Below are 18,858 nucleotides of genomic sequence, written 5' to 3'. Positions count from 1 at the left end.
TCTAACATGAAAATATTTGGGTTTTTGGAAAAATCTATTCTCTTTGGTTTTCATGGAGTGTCAGGAACTATGAAATTGCGTTTTCCACTAACTTGCAGCACATAAAAATTACTACACAGTAAAATTTCAATTACTTTGTCCCATGACTTGGTAAAGTTAAATGAGGCAAGGGCAGAACTCTGACAGACCTTTATATCTCTGTTTTCATATTGTAGCAGCTGAAAGCAAATAATGAGTGTTAAATAGCCACGTCTGGACTTGATAGCTGACATGCTAAACATCAAAAGCCTGGATCTGTTTCTTCTACTAGAAATGTTTTCTGTTAATGAATCCCAGGTCTAAGAATAGGCAACTCCCAGGCTGTCCAAATTATTCCATGCACAAAATTCACAAAGGAGAAAACAAACACTGGTGCTTTCTGTGTTTGAGAGATCAGGTCTAAATCTTATGACCAAATTCCTGCCATTCAGATATACTTTTCTGAATACTTTTTATAAGGTACCTATTTTGCATACATCATATAAATGTCACGTGCACATTTGTGAATGTACATAAATATATTAGTGCACTGCTCTGCTCTAAGAAGCACAGCTGAAGAGGCTGCACAGCCCCAGTTAGGTGGTCTGGACATCCACAAGACCTTTGTAAGGCTTCTGGCATTGAAGTGCCTACCTATTGTCAACACCTTCAGAGCACATGAGGAACTATGTGCCTGTCTTGCGATGGGATGAACTCAAACCTCTCAATTATTAAGCAGAAGGTGATTTAAATAGTTGCTCCCTTGTGGTCTAGCCTGGTAAATAGTTTTCTTTAGACCTGGAGTCTGATGTGCTAATTCACAGCAAGTTTTCTTGGGGACTTGGAAAAGCTAAAAATAGTTCAACATGGAAATATGATTGGGTTAAGCAGTACTAATTTTTCAGGAATACCATAATTGACTATTGACAGCTGTGTAGTGTAGTGAGCAAGTGATCTTAAAAGATCTTTGGAACCTAGGAGTATGAATCAAATTAGAAAAAGACAGCACCAGATGAAAAATAGAACAGTCATCATCAGCTGAAGATTAAAAACATAATGGAAATTTCCATGGAAAAAAATCCATAGAAAATGGCTGGAGTATAGACAGCTAGACTGAGATAAGGTTGTGCTGACTATACTGGCAGAAAAAATGCATAGAATAGAAAAATTAAACAAATAACGTTTTGATTTATTTTTAAGAACTCTGCCCCACCACATTTTGGGGAACACCTTGCAGGAATTCAAATACCTATCAATCAAATATCAAAAATCACTGAAAAGGAAGCCTTAAGTGTGTTTGAATAACAGATGGGCTGTCTCAGAACATCCTAAGTTTACTCAGAATTGTGAGTGTAATAGATTACAACAGCACATCAAGGAGCACAGAAGAAAATTTACCTGGCAAGTTTTTATTACAACAGAGTTATTTGTTAAGAAAATCAGCCCTCTCCTGAATCCTTGAAGAAAATATCTGTTTGGTATTATATTATCACCATTTTTTCTAATATTACCCTTTGATTATTATTTATCATGACACTTATGGACCTTCCTCATAATCAGGTCTTGCAGAGAGCACTATATAGGCAAAAAACATCAAAAACTAATGTTCCACAGAACTAGTAGATTTTCTAAGTTATCTGAGTGGAAGGAGAGAAGTCCTTATCCTCTTTGCACAGTAAGACTGGACACGAATAGGGTGGCCCCACTTTTTTGCTGTGCCACAATCTTCCATCCAGAAGTGCTGAGCAGTTTTTGCTTTCCAGTCAAACCCCAGTTCATTCCACTTGCTTCCACACCATGTCTTCTGCACCAGTCACATCATAATCCTATTGACATAAAACATTAATGAGCTGTAGCAAGCATGGTTTACTTTTTCATTGAGCCTTTCTTTTCTCCATGTTTATTACAAGCATACTTACCATCTTCACACAATATGTCTATTTTCTTTGCAAAAAACCTTATATATCCAGTAGCTAAAATCTTCCTGTATTTTTCAGGTACCTCTGGTAGCTGTTATTCTCATCCAGAAGCACAGTTTGCTGGATGGAAGTTAACCAAAAAAGCACTTGGCCACACTGACTGTCTGCCACATCTGCATCCTGCAGCTTCTAGGGGCATATTTTGAAGGCAGAAATACCTGGTTTTTAGCATTTGCCAATTTTGACAGAGTATTCACAAAGTGCCTGGCTAACTAATCTGATTTGTTGCAACAGATTACTTATTGTTGATGAATAGAAGCTTGATGTATTTGTGTCCCCCAAGTCTTTATAGGCCTGTGCAAGCTTGAGTCCAGGGGTTTTGTTCTGCCCTATATCTCTTCCACCCTTTCTAGGATATCTCCTTCTCCCCTCCTTGACTTTCATACGTCTCCTTTCTACTCACAATATTCATACAATGAAATCCACTAAGGATATTTTGCTGAATTAAAATTCACTTCTCATTAATGTGAATAAAGCTTAAATGAATCATTTATCCTGTAGTGTTTACTGACTTACAGATAATAATCTTGCATTACAACTAATAGGTAAAGGTCAGCTTGCATGATTCACTGTTAATTTGTTTTCATTTAAACTAATTTACTTAGAATTTGTACAGCATTGGCTCCCTGAGGGAATGCAGCAAAAACTATGACCTGATGACAAGTAGAACCATTAAATTATAACAGAATCATTAATAAAAGAGTCTTTTTAAAATTTGTTTAAAATCTTGGGAGATATTAGCAACTTATTTATGTAAGATATGGAAAGTACGTCTGTAATATAATTGCATATAAATTAAAAATTTGCCCGGGGAGCCTTTACAGTGGTCATAGTTTTCAAATGATTGGCAGATACATTAACACTGAGTGCCCCAGGAAAAAGATAATGAATTCTGGGGTTTGATATTTTTTTCTGATTTCCAAGGAGAATATTAGTGTGTTCTTTTGTTTGTGATGCTTGACATTTTCATAACTAGTTGACTTAAAAATGAAATCACTTACGATGCTGGTCTTGTTAATAGCTAACTGGATTATTTTGACTTTCATTTGGCTTAGGAGACAGAGCTAGAAAAAAGAACGAATAACAGTCTCAAGAAATAGAAGGAAACTTGTTTCAAGTACATGTAGATAAGATATTTTAGGTGTCATTGAATCTTTTATTAGGGTATAGCTTCTTCACTTGTTGACAGGAAAACCAAAGATATGCTTTATTATGCTTTCTAAATGAGATGCCCTAGCTCTTTCGTTTATTTATTGTGACATGAGAAGTAATGTATTAATTAAAAAGTCTTGCCAGCCTAGATCTGACCTAGGTGATCTGACTTAGATCAGGCTGTAATCAACTAAAGACTATAATTGATTTATAGACTTCTGCATGACCGTAGGATGGCAACTCCAGATGCCTGAAAATAGCCAGAAGTGGTAGATCAAAACACTCTTTTATTTCCCATTAACAAGACACTGACATGTTTGCACTCTGCTCACTCATCAAACTTCTTCACTTTGTTAAAATATTTTTTTCATTGTTAAAAAAGTAATATTTGGACATATTCTTAGATGTCACGTCTTATGACAGTGACAGTTTATGCTCATCTCTAGTTAAAAATATAACTACTGATTAACAGAGTTCTTAATAATACAAAACAGGATGCACTGCAATGTAGTGGGAAGAGCAGAAAAAGAACATTTAGAAGACCAGACATCCAATTTCTTGGAACTGGCACATGTTGAATGTGCCTTTAATACGTTTTCAAACATGATATACCGGATATTCTACTTTATCACATGCTTATAGAAATCCGTTTAAATTTTATTTCAAAAGCTCTTCTCCAAATTGTACTGTTAGAAATGAGAAGCCTTATCAATCTCTAAATGCTTATCTTGTCTATTTTGTCATGTAAACCCATTAGTTATAGATCCTAAATTTTATTCTAAAATATCATAATACCCAAAGTAATCTACCAACCATTTGAATAATATTGTAAAGTCTAAATATTTGGAAGATTCCATAAAAAAATGATTATTTAACAAAGAGTTAATTAAACATAATTAAACACCTACTCTCTGTTAACTCAATATCTCATCTCCTCTGAGGAGCAATAGAAAATGGTCAGAGACAAATCCTTAGCCAAAATCAGTAGGGGTACTCTGGCAAAATAAGTCCCCCTGAATTTTTGTCTTAGTCAAATTGATATTTAATTTGATATCTGAAGTAGGTATGGTATTAGGGGATATGACTCTGCAAAGTCTCAATATAATTATAAGCTTTTAATATCCTTACAATCTTTTCCATCTCATGTCTCCCACCTTTTTCCTGAACAATGAATTTCACAGTCTTAATATATTCACTGGAAAAATCAATACCTCAATTTTATGTTATTAGGTATACAGAAATATCTACTTTATTATTTTTAATGTCCTTAAGGACTGAATTTTCCAGAGAGGGAACATTTTAAAGATTGCAAATAGTAAAATTATACAAATAGGTTTTATGGAATTACAATTGAAGCTACTAATTTTCTGTCAACTCTGCACAGCCATCTACAGCAGGCAGTTTTATGTCTACTGGAAAGACCTACAACAAATATTATTTATGCAATAAAGAATTCAGTACTGTAAATATTGCTTCCTTTGCTATCTTTCAAATAATTCTGGTTTGATTTCTATCACAACTAATATTCACATTTAATCAACAATAAAATATTTCTATTCCTCGAAAATTGTTTTAAAATTAGAGACTACATAAGAAAATTAATTTTATAGAATGAGTTTAGAGTTCAAATTGCTTTCTTTTTATAATTTTGGGTATAAGCTATGGCAATTTTTATTATGCTGCACTTTTCAAATCCATCACTGATGAAGAGTAAATCTTGCTGATCAAAGCAAAAAGAGGGATTTTACCCTGTTGAACAGAGTAAAACCAGGAGAATTTCTGTCATGATTTTGTGGATACCTTTAACAATCTGTATATCTCCATTGCCTTGCATTTGGGTACAGATCACCAGTTTTCATAAATAAAAACATATCAGGGAAAATTTAATTATCTAATTCTGAAATAAATGAACGAAATGACAAGAAACTCCTAGTGAACTAACTCTAAAGAAGTCAGGCTGGTTCAGTAAATTACAGTACCTCCCCAGAGACTCTTGTATCAACCCAAAGAGCAGTACAAGGTGAGAATTAAACACCCAACTGGATAACATTTCTAAATGAAATGCATATTTCAGTCAGTGAAAACTAAAAAGTGTCTATTTATACAATGCTTTTTCAGCAGGTTTTTCTGTTAAATTAAGGAATTCACAAGAGTATTCTGTAGCTATGTAATAGTAATGGGCTTCAGAAAAAACATTCTGTTCAATATGTTCTGTGTTGTTTATAAAGGCTATATAAAAATAAAATTTTAGGAGTTGATGTTTAGGAATGTACTATCATTAGTTGCTATATTTAGGTGAGAGGGTAGTGAAAAATATGTATCCTTTAGCACACACCAACACCAAGAGTCCTCCCTTAACCTGTCAGTTCACGAGAAAGGTTGGAGGCTAATTCAGGGCCAAGGAAGACTCTGAGACCTTGATTTGAAGTGGAGATGAGACTTAAAACCTTCTGAATTGTTTGTTGTCTCATACACAGTATTGTGACTGTCATTACTGCATTTTCCTGAAGCAAGGAGCTGATGTGTCAGCTCTGAAAGACTCAGGTGCCTTCCTGAATGGTACTGAAGATGAAGCAGGGAAGGGTGAGCAGCAGCACTGCAGAGCAAGAACACGTCAACAGACTACCATGCCACTGGTTAGAGGGAAAGATCTATAACCAAAATAAAAAGAATGGGTGGACTTTGCAGAGAATTATTTGCATTGAAGTATTTACTCTTCTGGATGTTCACTAATGATTATTTTGCCTCATTGCACAGCAAACAGCCTTAAAAATATAAAGCATTTTACAAATTCAATTAATGGATTTTCAATAATTTGATTTTCTTGTTTTCTGTGACTAGTAATGGAGTCATCTTGAAATAAATTTTAAAATTAAAAATGAAAAAAACATCAGTTAGTATCAGCTAAAGTAAAGTTAAGACTGCACAAAATTGGTCCTGAAAGCTGAGAAATACATTGATACTATTGAATTGTGTTTGAAAGATGACCCAAGAGTTAGGAACACATAGCAACATTGGAAAAGTACCCTGGCATAACTGTTTAGAACTTTATTACAGCATTTTTACAGGACTCATAAATGCCTTTCCAAATACCTTACACCATATGTTTGCTTCATATTGCCTATAAAGCTCAAGTAATTTATAAGTCTGCCACTTCTCCGTAAATTGATGTTATGAGTGGCTTAAATTTGTCTGATGCTGTGGGAAAAAGCCATTGGATTTTATGTTCTCTATTTTCTGGATGAGCACATCTGCCAAAATAGGTTGCTCCAATGAGTTAATAGAGCTTAATGTAGTTTATAGGTTGCCATTGAACACTTCTAATTTTGAGATGGGCTTCACTCAAAAATCAAGGCTACTGAAGAGGAAATGGTTTAAGTAATTTAAATGCTCCTGCAACCTTCAACATTCTCTGATAAGTATTTCTGAGGTAGTCTATTACGGGAGAAAAATTGAATACAGCCAAATGTGTACAATAAATACAGAGAAAAAATATGTAATTCCACTGAAATCAGGTGGCTCCTGGGCTGTGAACTACTCACCAATGCTCAATTAACCAGTCACAAAAAGTGCAGAACCAGGAGCTGAGTAAAACCAATTCTGGATGTAACAGAGAATGAAGAACAAATATACAAGTGCAAAACATTACATATGGTGATTGTGGATGTGAATTTTGAGGTACTGTGCACTTGCAGGCCAATAAGTAAAGCATGACAATAAATGTCATGCAGGGCAGACCCCGGAGGGATTAGAAAGAAACTGTCAGCACAACATCATCCTCATCCCTATGTCCAGGAAAAAAATGGAACGCCAAACATGGCCATAGCCCTCCCTCACAGCCTGAAACCATTGATGAATTCTAGAAATTTTGATTAGACATATCAACTTGCCTGTATAAAATATGTGTTAATATAATGACAACTGGTCTAAAAATAATTATTTTATTAGATTATTAAGAATTAGACCAAAACTAATTTCTTTCTTGGTACTCACAGTCTGCTACTTTGGCTCATAACAAGAGTCTCACTTGTAGGAATTCAGGCAACATTTCTGTAACTTGGGTTCAGCAAACTCAACATGTACTATTACAACACTTTGGACTTGAGAAACCTCACAATAACAGTTATTTTGTGTGTGTACAAAATAACTATTATTTTCTGTGTCCAGAGAGCACCACCTGGAAGCTAGGAAAGGTTTGAGACAGATGCCTTGTATTTCTAATGCACGCTCCGCTTCAATGCAGAGCGGGCCCAGTCCGTGGTGCATTCCTTGGCCTGGGGACCAGGGCTCAGTCCCTGGGTGAGCACAGGGAGAGCATACACTGGGACACGGTGATGGAATCCAAGCTGCCAGTACTGACAGGATAACAGAACCCACCTATGCTCAGATTCAGATCTTTGTGAATGAATCCACTCTCTCTCCTGTCTTCTGACTATTCCAATTTTATGTTCACCAGAGAATAGCCTGTACTGCAAGATCCTTGGCACTGAGGGTTTTTGATAGGGATTGAAACCTCTGAACTCTACTGACACATAAACAAATAATATCAATGGCAAATGACACTCATGAAATCAAATAAAGCAGGTAATATTGGAAATACCACAGGCCACATATAGAAATACAAAAATTGTGGTTCAAATCTCTTTTTCAACACAGTATTTTCATTGTAAAACATTACATTTGTAAGGAACTGGTATGGAATCTGGAAAAAATCCCAACAAACTGACCCATAAATAAAAATCAGACTTCTGTGTTTTGATCCAGCTTCTCGGTATCCTTTTGGGTTTTGCCATAGGAGTGGAATAGATTCCTTTTAAAAAAAAACAAACTGACTGCTACAAGGCTTTAAAGAGTAAATTCTATAAAACCCAGGGGCTTTTTCAGTGTTACTGAATATTTTTTTTCATATATTTGCATATCTTTTTTATTTCCTATTTAAGAAGTCATGTAAATCCAAAACTATTGCTTTCTTCCATGTTCATTCCACATTTTATGCATTTCAATTTTACCAACTGGTTCTTGCTCTTTCATGTATCTGAATAATTTTCTATGCATATAAAGAATTGATGTATATGTGTAATATAGAGTGATTCATTTTCCATTTAAAAAAATTGTCCATTCCATTGACAAATATGTTATGCCCAATAATTTATAGATAAAAGTGTAATTTTTTGTAAGCAATATTTTTAGGGACTATTTTTTAAAAACAACCCTGCTGTCTAGCTCGTTATACAGGGCAACTAACAATTTTCATCTTCTTTCAGCTTTCCAAGCATTTTTGGTTTTGACAATTGGTTGAAACGCAGAGAATTGGATTGCCATTAAAATGCTAGTGTAATTGGTCCAAGTCACTCTCTCTTGTGATGAAAACTTGAAAGGAGGCAATCTTTGTAAATTCTTCTTCAGTTAATATCTCCATAATCATTGTTTCACAGGGAGCTGCATTCAGCTCATTCAAGACACATGAGCTGCAGGCTTTATATGGAGATCTACACCATGTACTTACTGGAGCTGCACTGCAGAACACCCTCTTTTACATAATTTCTATAAGGATCCCAGGGAAAAGAGAAGGGAAAAAAGAAGATAATACAATTGATTGTAGTAATGCATATTTACTCAAATATCTGGTATATTTGCAAATATCTGTTAAGGAAGAAACCCTTCTTGATTAACTGCTAAAAAGTTAGGAAGAGAGGAGATCTGTAATGAATATTATTTATGCTTTAGGTAGGAGTCCAAAATGGAGAGACAATAATGGAAGCAGGGAAGATCATGAGGGGAGAAAGGGGTAAAGTTGCTAAAGTATACCAAAGATCATCTTATTGTATTGTAGGAATGAATGATGAAAAACTTCAGAAGAACTAAGATGAAATACTGATATAGATGATAGATGATATACTAAGTACTCAAAACAATAAGAATTTTCCAGGAATTGTATAAAAAAAACCAAATGTATAATTAGATTCTAAAGACAGCTAACCATGATACCTTTTGCTGTCAGAAGGCAAAAAGTAGAGGCATCCTTTGACAGCGCATCAGCGTTTAGTGCTGAGGGCTGCTTCTTCCAGTAATTCTGGGGTTGGGTTTTTCTCCTTCTTGGCCACTGAAGACTTCTGAAGGCACCTGGGGTCTCTATGCCAGACTGATCAGCACAGCCAGGCACAGAAAGGGTGCTACATTTACCTGCATCCGCATGCAGGGCTGGTAAAACATCAGTACAGGCAGCAACTCCTCCTCTTCAGCTGCTCTGGACTGAAGGTCACTAGAGAAGGCACCCTTGCAACATTTTCTAGATTCACAAACACAGTCATGTATCCTCCAAGTACAGCGTGTCCCTTCTACCATTCCACCTTGCCTACCCAGATCCTGTGTCTCTTACCTGCCCCGTGGGTCCCCTGCTCACTGGCCAGCTAACACACAGACTTCCATAATCACAGGCCTCCCCCCAGTGCCAGCCTGCCTGATGCCCCTGCAAACCCAGGGCATCCTACTTGTCCCTGGTCCAGCCTGAGGTTTTTGAGTCAACCAAACACACACTCAGGCTCATATCAGGTTTGGAGAAGATACAGAAACTTACACAACCAGCACCTGGCCCATGGGCTGAGACCAGCGATCTGTCTCCAGGTGCCAGCGCAGAGCCCCTCACTCACCTCACTCTACCCCAGTTCCTCCAGCAGATCACACTGGGAACAAATCCCATTCCAAACCCAGTGGCTGGGTCAAGACCTCCACCTACTGCAGTCTTTAGCACTGAGCCTTTCTGCCTCCACTTGATGACAGGGAGCTCACACCTTGAATATCCTAATTTCTCATCTTCTTCTTGTTTCCACCTTCATATCAATTACAAAGTCCAGCTAATCACCTCCAGAGCTGTACCTGGAGTCTCTTGGTGGCTCCTCAACTTGTAACTGCAAGCCAACCTGTCTTTGGCTTAACCTCTATTATCCCTCATCTATTAGGGATGTTTCTGTCTGAAAGTTTTTTTTTTGCTTCCCCCTTTAATGTCGCCTTTGCAGTGAAAAGGCCTTTCCTTGGATAACTTTAATGAGGCATCTTCCTCTGAGCTTCTGAACCATACCACTTCATACCATGAGCTTCATATCATTATTTTTAAAAAGTGACTGGAAATGTATAGGTTATCCAAATTACATATAAAAAATCATGTGTAGGGCTTGATTTTTATTTGTTAATGGAAAAAAAAAATATGTAAAGAGGTATGTCAACTCTTGTAATAAATTCCTTCAATGTATTGGAGAAATCCTCTGAGAAATCATCCAAAAAGGGGAGGAAAAGATGGAACTTGCATATTTTTAAAATATTACTGACTGTTAAGCCCTGTCCCTTTATCACAAATTATCTCCACAAGAGAAAACTGTTCACAGTTTCTTTTTCCTTTGTGCTGTAAAGCATGTGGAAAGAAAGGAGTTAACAGCTCAGATAGTTATATACATAAAAGGTATGTGAGACTCTTGCTTCCACAAATGTCATCTGAAATGGAAAGAAAATGACACACAACTTCAGTAACATGCTAAGGGTGAAATATCTTTTATTAAGCTGTCTACAGAATGAAGCATCAGTGAAATGTTTGACAGGGAAGAATATGTGCTAAGCAATGTTGTCTGACTGATTTTTAAGACAAAATGAAAATCCTTTTTTCCAGAGAACGCTGATGGGAAAATGTTCTCATAAACAAAGATCAGGCCGTGACATTTTATTTGTCCTCTTTTTTCTCCTCCACTTCTTTCCATACAGTACAATCATCTTTCTAGAGGAGAATTTTTGAGATTCAGCTTTTCTCTAATTCAAAATAAAGTCTTGCAAAGTAATATATACTGGCAGGACATCTACAGTAAGAGTAGCACAAAGACAACTACTTAAGAGAAAGGAGAACATAATTAGACCATGAGATAATAAAATGGAAGTAGTTTGTGAAGATGTCTAAAATTGCACCTCACATTAAAAAAATCTCTTTCTTCTGATGGTGCATCTACTTTAAGCTTCTTTTCTAAAAAGCACATTTTTCAATGCTCAGAAAAAGTAATGATGATGCTTTAATTCAGTTATAGTCTTATAGAGTTATAGTCAAGTTATAGTAAAGTTTAGAATTTGTCATGGTGTAAGGACTTCACTACCATCTTCTTTTAATAATTTTTGTCCCTCATTCAATACTGGTTCATTTTGTATTTTTAATCTCTTGGGGGTTTTGGGCTGAAGCCCTCCTGTCAATTATGAAGTTCAGTAGGAGTAATAAACTTTCTGGAAAATTTTCAAGGACTGCTGAAATCAATAGCCTAGATTTGATATTTCTTTACAATACTGAAGTGTGATTTTTGGAGATGTGACTTGTGAGTGAACCAGCTTGTGTTAGGATATGCTTGGAGGTTTGCCCCACAACAACATCCATGCAGCTGGATGGGCAGTATGAGCAAAGGGACATGAAAAGGTCAGACTACATAAAAGTCTGAAACAATGCAGTGGGTATTTTGCCTTAGATAAAACACCATATAGATGCAGCTGCACTGACCCTGTTTTTCTGCCCCCTGATTTTGCAGCCATGCCCACAAGTAATATATGAAGTTTTTCTTTTTTCTACTTTAGTTTCCCACCTTGATGTTATATTAAACTGTGTTCATTTTGACTCAAGTTTTTCTGAAGGTAGGTGTCTCTAAAATCAATATTCAGCCATAGTGAATGAATGCATGAAGGTCAGTAGCTGGGAGCACTAAGCCCTGATACAGTCAAAGCACTTTTAGCAGGATTCCATTTAACAATGAAATCCATTTACTTATTTCAAACCTACTGTTATGCAGTCCATAGGCAATTTTATTTATGCATTCCCACAGGGTTGTTATCCCAAAGACACTACATGGTAACACAAACTATGTGAAAACTAATGCTGATGATAGTCAAGAGAAAATCAAGATAAATTACCTGTGACCCCTCGTATTTCTGGTTCTTATTAGGCATAGCACACAAAACTCACCAACACTCCAGATGCAAGTATGGCATTACTCAGGGTTTTTGCTATACGAGAAAGAATCTATTCTCAAATTGCAAAACCATCGGAAATATATTTATTTTGTTGTTCACACCAGTATGTTTTACTCTTTCACAAATTTTTAAAATGCCACTTCTTGTAATAAATTTAGTATTTTGAATATCAAGGAAAAGTTTCCTGTAGGTTCTTTAGTGTCTAAAGCTACTTCCAGTGTCAATAATGTGTTATAGAAATACTGGTAAAGAGATGGAGATAAGTGGGTGGCAGCTAGGAAAAATAAGTACAAGTCATTCATGCTTTTGAGATTCCTCAAAATGTCTGTTCCATGGGCCTCACATACTTCTCCATCCTCACCAGGACAGCAAAGTGGTTCATATATTAATAGGAGCCGTGGGTAGGTGTGTGCCAAACAAATTGTGAATAATGCAAGATATTGTCATTCTCAAGCTTTCACTGTTCATTGTTTTTTTTTCCCCACCTGTTTTCTCACATAGTGAAATCCTTAGATGAGTGTAATTAAATATAAAAGTACAAGATGTGCTAAATGAGGCTTTTGGTGGCTAATATTTTTTCACTTAATTTATTCTTCTAGAATGCAAGTATCTAATCTAAACCATACATTCTGAAGTTACTGGAAGAACATCAGAAGAAAGCTTTAATTAGCTAATTTAAATTATAGTGTCCATTTTAATCTGGGAAGAGCAAATTCATGACTTTTCTTTGTGTTAATGAGATCAACACTACTCAAGTAGTGTCTGGGCATGTATTTTCTTTACAGTGAAAACCACAAAAAATACAAAATCTAAGCATAGTACAATCTCACACAATAACTTTATCGATTGCCCTGTTTTGTCTAGAATTTTTAATAGGAATGACAGTCATAGGTGTACAATAATAGCAATCAAAATATTTTTTATGTCATATACAAAAAATCAGGGCAATTCGACTTGCAATTTTGTGGTTTTGTTCTTTGTTTTTTTAGTTTTGTCTTCTTTTCATTTTTACCAGTTATCTACTTTTCAATATCCACTGGCAGTTTACGTGTTTACGTGTTTTGTGTTTGTTGTTGTCATTTTAACATGGACAAGGACACAAAAAATACAAAAAACTTTCAAATACAAATTATATTGCATTTTTTAAGAAAGAGCACAGAATTTAAATAGTTGTTTGAGTATTTCTGTATTTTGATAAAGTGCAGGTGCAGTTACAACCTTTAAAGCTCTGTTCCATCTTCAAAAACATAGTACCTTGCTATCATACATTAAAGAAATATAGAGCATAACAGTAATAGTAGGAGTCATGTTATTTGTATGTGTGCCAATGATCAATACAATATTGATGTTCAAGGTGTCTTTTGTTCAAATTTTCCAGGAGCTTGTTCTACCAATACTTTCTCCGATTAAAATGAAATACAAGGAAGCCGAATCTGAACCTTTCCTGTTTTCTAGCATTTATCAAGTTGGAAGATGTAAAGGCAAGGGAGCAGTTCACAACAGACTGCAATATTGCTACAATATTACTAGAAATTAAATACTCTGTCATTACTGTAACTTGAAAGGAATTCTGAGATTCATGCAGAGTGACTGAGATTTTTTTCTCAAACCCTTTATCTACTAATCTCGCTACTCCATATTTTGTTCATTCAATAAGGCATTTTAATTTTTTTAACATTTTTTTAAAAACTTCAAAAATATTTTCACCATTAGTGTGCCTATTTGTCTGTTCTCTCAAATTACTTAGTCACTTTTTCACAAGACCAGACTGGAAAAGAGAGGAAAAAAAAATTTAAAAAGTCTGGAAGAGGACTTGAGAAGGAAAGACTTGTAACCAAATATATAGGAAATTCTCCACATTATATCTATTCTATGATATTAAATTAATCAAGTTCATGGTGAACAGTAATTTTTATTCTTATGCTTAATGCTGAAAAGTAGAATTTTATTGAGCCGGAAAATAAATATTGAACCTGCAGATTACTCAAACTTTTTGTATTGGAAAGATGCCTTTCCTGCTGTCTGTCCATGTGATTTACCAGCTGTGCAGTCACCATTCATGGTCTATGAGCCTTAGTGAAGCAATGCCAGGAGCGCAGAAAAGTTGTTGTGATTTTAGATTGTGTCAGGTCAGGACAGCCCCCTGCTCGCTTATGTGCGTGCAACCATCCTTCCCACTCTGATTGCCATCTTTCCAGTTGTCATCTCTGCTTGTTGTATTCCAAGAAATTACAATTATATTCTTTCAAAGTAGAACCACTAATAGAACATAAGTTCACACAATAAGAAATAGGGTTCGATTTAGGGGTTTGTTTGCTTCTTTCAGCTCATTGCTTGGAGACAGAAAGGGGCATGTTTTCACCTGAAATATATCTCTGTTCAGCATCAGTCTTTCATGTTTATTCTTTTGGCCATCCTTTTGAAGTCAGTCTGTTGGGGATTCTTTAGTTAGGTGCTTTGTTTTAAAATTACCATCCTGAAAATGACATGAAGACCAAAATGAAGGCAGTATTTCTCCAAGAGCAAATAAACAGGATCAATTGTATTCTATCCACATTCACAATAAAGAAGACAACCAGTATTTTTACCAGGACAATATAAAAAAAGGGAAAGGTGACTTATTTGATGCAATAGCTGATATAAAGTAGGTCAGAAGAGGACAGTAAAAGATATTGCTTGATTAAAAATAAAATTAAGGGAAACCTAGCTAATGTGTCAATGTACTTGGACTATATATGGGCATTTAGCCAAGGACTTGAAAGATGTTATCAAAGGAGCAAAATATAGCTCCAAATCACAATTCATTTTTGTTCCCAAATTATGTGGGCAGAAAAATACCAATCAAGTTAAAAAACAAGAAGCAATTTTCTCATGGCACCCTACATTCAGTGTAGTATGTTTCCACCTGAGGCCAAAAAAGGAACACCAGGGTCCAATATGAGGAAGAAAGAAAGAAAGGGAAAACTGTCTCTGATCTGTTCATCTTGCTGACAACATGAGAAGTAATTACAGTAACACTGTGTAACCTGTGCAGAGGGCTGTGTGCAAGCATTTCAAACGAGTGTGAGAAAGAGGGTGCAGAAATTGAATTTGCATAGCATATACATTGTTACATAATATAACATCATTCCATCAGCGATTATAACCAAGAAATTTTAGAAAGATGGCTCTGTATTACACATTGTATAACTCTATATTGTATTAACTGTATTTACACTTACAGTAGTAGATGTCCTCTCCCCAGCTTAGATACCACTGCTATTCATCCCCTGATTATGGAAAAGAACATCACCAAAAGCACATCAGCTTTTAATAAAAGACTTTATTCCTAATTCACAGCAGTGCCTCCATTTAGAAAAAATCACAGCAGTCTCACATTTCTAAGAACTAACTTTCCTAATGGTAAAAGTGATCTGAGGCTTAAGAATATGTATTTTAATTTCCCTCATGTCACATTGCTTCATTCATTCACAAATAACTGTCATGGGCAGGTGCATTTGCAAGCCTTTGGGGGCTGATACGAAGCAAGACTGCTTCACTGGACTCAAAGTAGCTCTGAACACTCTTGCTCTAAAATGAGAACTCTATATTATTTACTGAATTTGTAAACAAGTAGGATGAATAAGTCAAGGCAGAACATTGCCAAAAGTCTTTTTGCTACTTTATTCAATTAGCACTTTTACTTCATCCAGAACTCTCCACAACTCTGTGTTTTGCTTTTTTGAAATATTTTGCTTCCTCTCATGTTGTTGGAAAACTTTTTTTTTTTTTTTTGTTTTCTCCTCCTGTGCTGGGTAACATTCAGGACTTCCACACAGGACATATAAACAAAACATTGGTGAGAGCATGACACACTCAACATAACATCAACACTGTCACAGTTTAACCCCAGCTTGCAGCTTAGCACAGAGCTGTTTGCTCACCTTCTTCTGGTTGGATGTGAGACAGGATCAGAAGAGCAAAAAGGAAAGGACCCATGGCTTGAGATAAAGAGTTTAACAGGTAAAGCAGAAGCTGTGCATGCAAGCAAAGCAACACAAGGGATTCATTCACCACTTCCCAAGGGCAGGCAGGTGTTCAGCCATCCCCAGGAAAGCAGAGCTCCATCACAGGTAATGGTGACTGGAGCAGACAAACACCATCCCTCCAAACATTCTCCTCTCCCTTCTCCTTCCCCAGCTCGATGTGCTGAGCACAGCCCCACTGGTCTGGGGCATCCCTGTGTCAGCTGGGCTCAGCTCTCCTGGCTGTGTCCCCTCAGAGCTCCTTGGGCACCCCCGGCCTCCTCACTGCTGGGGTGAGAGCTGGAAAAGGCCTTGACTGTGGGTGAGCTCTGCTCAGCTACAGCTGAACACCCCTGTGTTATCAGCACTGCTTTTGTCACAAATCCTAAACACAGCTCCACACCAGCTACTGTCAAAATTAACTCATATAAGTGATTTTATATGACTACATGGAGATTGGCATATTTCTGGAATTGCTGTTCAGAGGCTTTCCTAGCTGTGATAGGATATTGGTATTTTGTTTCAAATCTTAAACACAGTCAGCAAGAACATAGTAAAAAAGGGGCAAGATCTTCTGCCTGTGTTAACTGGCATAGTACCATAGAAATCCATCACAATTGTACTGGCTTTGATAAGCAGATAGTGCAAACATTAACTAACACACTTTATTCTGGACAAAAATTGTGAAATAAACAACAAAATTAATTTTGGACCATTATAATATTCTAGAAAACAAAAGAAAAAAATCAGGTGAAATTAAGTAATATAAATAGTTCTATTCCATGTAAAAGAGGTTTTTTTTTATGAAAGCAAAATATGCAAATAATAAACAATACAAAGGAAAAAAAATCAAACACAAAATCACCTTAATAAAAGAAAATACGTGCCAAAAATACTGATATGCAGCTTGTATACTATATTTGTGAGGTAAGGTCCAATTTAATAAAAAGAACATCACAGTTCTGAGGAAACCTTTCAGGTGTTACACTTCCTCAGTGGATCTGAATAAAATAGCTATCTACTGCTGGGAGAATTCTCTTTCTAGCAATGTTATTTACCCCAGAAGAACCTCTGCAGGTCCCAGGGCTGATGTCTCCACTGAAGGCTCTCTTTTTCTGTTGAGTGTTTAGTTCTGAGAGAGACATAATTCTTTAAAGAATTCATCCTTGCCTCAGAAATTGTATCCCTAAGGAAATGAAGACAATTTGAAACAATTTTTTGTTCTAAGAAAAACTCCACCATAAAAGCAAAATTATCTTTTTATGCTCAAATTAGAAGTTAAAGAAACAGAAAGAGATTTAAAATAAATAAATAATTATGCACCTTATAGCAGCACATACTCTCACTTGAATTGAAGCTAATCAGTTTATTTCTGGAAGCAAAATTAGCTAATTCCCAGGAGGATTGTCATAACCCATAGTCTCAATTTCAGGCCTTGAGACCAAAGCCATTCTTTAACTATTTCTCCATAAACAGGGTCATTACTTACCTGCCCTTCTCTCAAATTCTGCCATGGCAAAATACTCCCTTAGCAGCTTTCTGCTACTTGCTAACCTGAGGAATGATTCTGTGCATTCAACTCAATATACACAGCTGTCTTTGGCAGAGCCCTGGCTGCTGGGCAGACTCAGCTGGAACCAACATCTACCCGGGTACAGGAAAGCACTCACTGGATAGAATTGAAACAGACTCAGCGTTTGACTGGAATGGTAAAGAAACCATTTACCTACAGTGAGCAATGTTCTCTTTTCTTACCAAGAAAAGAGTGTCTGTTTTCTGGAATGACTGAAATTATATTTTACACACTGAAATTCATAGTATATTCAAACACAACACTGTATTTTCCTTCATACAAAGATAACAGCAATGAAAGCAGGGTAGCACTAACCTTCAGTAGAAACTAGGTGTTACAGCACTTTGGAGTAAGAATTATTCCAAGTCCCAGCTGCTTCCCTCCTAGTTTCATGTATAGCATCAAAATTTTTCACAACGTTTAGTGCCTTCCACCTTGCTGTTTTGAATTCTGAGGCATGCTGCCTTCAGGTGTCCCAAGGAGAGGGAAGAGGGAAAAAGAACAAATTAACAAACAAACAAAACCCCTACAAAAACAAACAAGCAAAGAAGTATAGTGAGGTAGCTGGAAGAGGAGGAGTCAAAGGCTCAGGAGCCTACTGTTCCAGACTACATTACATGGATATTAATGTAGGTGGCATAAATGAGCTCTTGAGCAGAACCTACCTCCTGTGCCAGCTCTACAAACAACAAGTTATCATGAAAAAGGTGGTTACCACCCTTCACTGGTGTCCTCATCCACAAGAGTTAGTTTAGCATCAAAGTCAGAGAATAAACTGTAGGTTGTGAAACCGTCTCACATAGGTTTTAGGTAAGAAGGGAGGGGACTGTAGGGATAAAAAAGGCGAGATTTGAGATAATCCCATTTATGAGTTTGGCTCAGATATCCTCCTGCCTCTATTCTCCTAAAACATGGACATGATCTCCTTCATCACTCTATAGAGAACTCTCTTAAAGAAAATGACTACTTCTATTCAGAGACTCTGTGTTAAATGCTTCTTTTTTTGTTAATTTTGATAATTGTCTTAGAAGGCAGATGTCATATTAATCTGGATCACTCCTGGGATAAGTGGACATTGCATGTTAATCCTATGCCACTTTGACTATGTGGCGAAACTTTCTTCAAGTGTGAAACTTGCATC

General features: G+C 36.3%; 1 long non-coding RNA gene across 1 annotated transcript in view; it reads left to right on the top strand.

The window, feature by feature from the left end:
• LOC134418092 (uncharacterized) overlaps positions 1 to 4,593 on the top strand; it is a 93,038-nt gene extending 88,445 nt beyond the window's left edge. Inside the window, exon 6 of the long non-coding RNA XR_010027689.1 lies at positions 2,016 to 4,593. This is a non-coding gene — a long non-coding RNA (uncharacterized LOC134418092). The remainder of the gene's footprint in view (positions 1 to 2,015) is intronic.
• Positions 4,594 to 18,858: the final 14,265 nt, after the last annotated feature.

Source organism: Melospiza melodia, chromosome 4, assembly GCF_035770615.1.
Source record: "Melospiza melodia melodia isolate bMelMel2 chromosome 4, bMelMel2.pri, whole genome shotgun sequence".
Lineage (NCBI taxonomy): Eukaryota > Metazoa > Chordata > Aves > Passeriformes > Passerellidae > Melospiza > Melospiza melodia.
Note: the sequence above shows the minus strand (reverse complement) of the source record. Positions and strands in the feature narration are given on the sequence as shown.